The sequence below is a fragment of the Physeter macrocephalus genome, chromosome 12, assembly GCF_002837175.3.
Source record: "Physeter macrocephalus isolate SW-GA chromosome 12, ASM283717v5, whole genome shotgun sequence".
NCBI classification, from domain to species: domain Eukaryota; kingdom Metazoa; phylum Chordata; class Mammalia; order Artiodactyla; family Physeteridae; genus Physeter; species Physeter macrocephalus.
The window spans coordinates 38,992,037-38,996,629 of NC_041225.1; the positions used below are offsets into that span (position 1 = coordinate 38,992,037).

Here is a 4,593-nt window from a genome sequence, read left to right on the forward strand (position 1 = left end):
TCTATTCTATGGAAAGGATAAGAGAAGCCTCACTCATTCATTTCGGAGACAAAACTACTTTTGGGGGGTGATGCAGGAGAGTGGGTGGGGACAGCATAATATGTGGCCATCGATCAACGAAGGGCAAGGTGGAGAGGAAATAGAGGGAGGGCTCTACCCTGAGCCCTACACACAGAAGTTCTAGGCCAGCTGGCACTGTGATGCTGCCTTTGGTTTTCCAACTCTATTCATACACACAGCTCCATTGGTTACCAAGGAGCTTGCTCAGGCCAAGAATAAACTTATCCCATGGTTGCTGAGAAGAGTTTATTTGAAGAATGTGGGGCCTGGGGTATAGACGTTGCTTAATAAAGTTCATCATCTCCTAAATTCCTTATTTAAAACTTTGCACCCAAGGCAAAGTGTCCCAGAGCAAAACCTAGGTTGTTAACTTCTGAATTTATTTGTGGAGACTTCATGTGGAAAACAATCAAAATTCAAGTTTTAAAAAATTATTTCAATACAATTTCAAGTTAAAAAAAAAAAAAAAAGAAGAACTCTTGCTTATCTCCTCAGACACCATAGTCCTGAATGTAAAAGAAAATATAGAGCACAGGCTGGTTACAGTCTTAATTATTACCATCATCATTATTACTATTAGCCATCCTATATAGAACACTTATCATGAGTTAAATACAGTACTAGGTATTTTATATGTCATTTAATAACAGCTCTATGAACTATTATGTCCACCTAAACTCAATGAAGTTAAGTACTTCATTCAACATTATACAGCTCACAATCAACTGAACTGCAATCCAAAGGTTCAGGCTATCGATCTGCATGAAACCTATTTTCTAATGAAAATATGTCCTAAGATGTATTTTCTTCTACCAACATGGACCAAAATAAATTTCCAATTTTGGTTAAATTTGTATTGAACTCAGTAGCTCCGGACCACCGGTGCTTTTTTGGACTCACAGAAATTTCCATGAATCAGTATTGATTCTTCCATACAAGGAGCAGAGTAAAGGAGACCATGGGGCAGGGACTAGGAGGTAATTTGATCATCCATCAGCTGAAAAAGTAATTACTATGTTAAAAGTAACTCTGAAGAGTTTCATTTCTTTAAAAACCATCACATCTCAAAGAAATTCTATGGATAATTATTTTGATTTCATGGTGTTTTTTTGTCGTCACTGCTTTTTGTTTTCTTTTTTTCCGGTTAGAAACCACCTGCTTCCTCCCCAAATTGTTCTTTTTTATCATGAAATATTTCAAATATAACGTTAAAAATAGGGAATAATACCAAAAAATTTACGTCCATTCTCCAGTCATGTTCTCTCTCTCTCCTTCCTCAGAGATGACCGTATCACACATTTAACATTCATCATTCCCATGAATGGTTGTGTACTTCTATGTCTGTAGATATTCATACACTTTATAAAGTACCATTTTTCAAGTTTTTAAACTTGATGTGAATAGAGTGGGAGAGATCAAGATGGCAGAGTAGGGTAGGAGATGAGATGTTAGTCAAACGGTACAAACTTCCATTTAGAAGTTCTCTTCTTATCTTCTAGATAGATAGATAGATAGATAGATAGATAGATAGATAGATAGATAGATAGATAGATAGATAGATAGATAGATAGATAGATAGATAGATAGATAGATAGATAGATAGATAGATAGATAGATAGATAGATAGATAGATAGATAGATAGATAGATAGATAGATAGATAGATAGATAGATAGATAGATAGATAGATAGATAGATAGATAGATAGATAGATAGATAGATAGATAGATAGATAGATAGATAGATAGATAGATAGATAGATAGATAGATAGATAGATAGATAGATAGATAGATAGATAGATAGATAGATAGAAGTATATATATATATATATATATATATAGTTAACAATACTGTATTATATACTTGAAATTTGCCAAGAGAGCAAATCTTAAATGTTGTCATCACACATACCACATACACACACCACACAAATGGTAACTGTCTGAGGTGATGGAGGTATTAATTAGCCTTATTGTGGTAATAATTTTGCAGTATATATGTGTATCAAATCATCACATTGTGCACCTTAAACTTACAAAGTGTTATGTATCAATTACGTCTCACTGAAGTTGAAAAAAAAGGTTAATGTAGCACTAACATATTACTGTGCTCAAAGTAAGGACATATTTAGTTATTTCATCCTGCCTCGGGTGTACGCATTCCTCACAAATGGAGTCCAGGCTTCCCACAGACCTCCTGTTAGTCCCACAGACCCCTCAGTCAGCCAAGGGGGCTCGTCTTCCCTGTGTCGAACCTCAGGGCTAGGACGGATATCCAATGTGTGGCTTGAACCACTCACTACCCAGGAAGGATCTCTGCCCCTGTAATCTCCCTTTTCCTCTGAGTCTCCTGCCGGGGCACAGGTCCAGATCTGATTGCTTTTCTTCCCTTCCTAACTGATTTTGTGTGGATCTTATAGCCTTTTTGTACAGTATTCTTTTTGCCAGTTTCCAGTTAGTTTTCAATGAGAATCATTTCACTGGTAGATGTTTTTTGTTGTTTTTTTAAAAAATTTATTTATTTTTTTGGCGGTACATGGGCCTCTCACTGTTGTGGCCTCTCCCGTTGCGGAGCACAGGGTCCGGACATGCGGGCTCAGCGGCCATGGCTCACGGGCCCAGCCGCTCCACGGCATGTGGGATCTTCCCGGACCGGGGCACGAACCCGTGTCCCCTGCATCGGCAGGTGGACTGTCAACCACTGCGCCACCAGGGAAGCCCTAGATGTATTTTTGATGTGTTCATGGGGGAGGTAGGTTCCACGTCCTCCTACTCCTTCCTTCCCTTCACACCACCCCTGGCAACCATCATTCTACTCTCTGTTCCTATGAGCTTGGCTTTTTTAGATTCCACGTGTAAGCGAGATCCTACAGGATTAGCACTTCTGTGTCTGACTTCTTTACACTTAGCATAATACCCTCAAGGTCCATTCATGTTGTGTCAAATGGCAGGATTTCCTTCTTTTTTAGGGCTGGATAATAGTCCATTATACAAATTTCTTTATTCATTCATCTGTTCATGGACACTTAGGGTGTTTGCATGTCATAGCTATTGGGAGTTATTTCATTTTCTTTGAATATATACCCAGAAGTGGGATTGCTAGATCATAGAGTAGTTCTATTTTTAATTCATCTGAAGAACCTTCATACTGTTTTCTGTAGTGGCTGCATCAACGTACATTCCCACCAACAATATGCAAAGGTTCCCTTTTTCCACACCCCCAGCAACACTTGTTATATCTTGTCTTTTTTATAACAGACATTCTAACAAGTGTGAGTTGACATCTCATTATGGTTTTGATTTGCATTCCCTTGATTAGTGATGTTGAGCATCTTTTCATTTATCTATTGACTATTTGTATGTCTTCTTGGGGAAAATGTCTATTCAGGTTTTCTGCCCACTTTGTAATCAATTTTTTCTCTTGAGTTGTATGAGTTTCTTGAACACCTTATAGGATACATGGTTTACAAATATTTTCTCCCATTCTAGGCTACCTTTTCATTTTATTGATTTTTTTTCTGTGCATAAGCTTTTTAGTTTGATGTAGTCCCACTTATTTAATTTTGCCTTTATTGCTTGGTCTTTTGGTGTCATATCTGAATAATTGTTGCCAAAACCAATGTCAAGGAACTTCTGCCCCTGTTTTCTTCTAGGAGTTTTATAGTTTTATGTCTTATATTTAAGTCTTTAATCCTTTTTGAGATAATTTTTGTGAGTGGCTTAAGAAAGGGGTCAATTTCATACTTTTGTATGTGAATATTGTTTTCTCTACAATATTTATTAAAAAGACTGTCTTTTCCCTTTGAATATTCTTGGTTCCCTTGTTAAATATTAGTTGACTATATATGTGGGTTGATTTCTGGACTCTCATTGCTGTTCCATTAGTCTATGTGCCTGTTTTTATGCCAGTATCATACTGTTTTGATTAATATAGCTTTGTACTATAGTTTGAAATCGAGATGTATGATGTCTCCAGCTTTGTTCTTCGTCCTCAAGATTGCTTGGTCTATTCAGAGTCTTGTGGCTCCCTATGAAATTCAGGATTGTTTTTTCTGTTTCTGTAAAAATTGCCATTGGAATTTTGATAGAGATGGCATTGAGTGTACATATGGCTTTGGGTACTATGGGCATTTTAACAATATTCATTCTTCCAATCCATGAACATAGGATACTTTTCCATTGGTTTGTGTCTTTTTTCAGTTTCTTTCATCAATGTCTTATAGTTTTCTGTGTACAGATCTTTCACCTCCTTGGTTAAATCTATCCCTAAGTATTTTATTGTTTTTGATGCTATTTTTAATAGGATTGTTTCCTTGATTTCCTTTTTGGATAGATCATTGTTGGTATAAAGAAATGATTTTTGTATGTTGATTTTGTATCCTGCAGCTTTACTAAATCCGTTTATTAGTTCTAATAGCTTTCTTGTGGAGTTCATGTTTTCTACAAGTAGGATCATGTCATCTGCAAATGCAGATATTTTACTTCTTCCTTTCAAATTTGTATGCTATTTATTTATTTATTTATTTATTTATTT

At 36.3% G+C, this 4,593-nt stretch overlaps 1 long non-coding RNA gene across 1 annotated transcript in view; it reads left to right on the top strand.

The window, feature by feature from the left end:
• The window catches only part of LOC114487305 (uncharacterized), a 410,173-nt gene that overhangs the window by 222,490 nt on the left and 183,090 nt on the right, over positions 1-4,593 (top strand). The gene's annotated exons all lie outside the window — the stretch shown is intronic.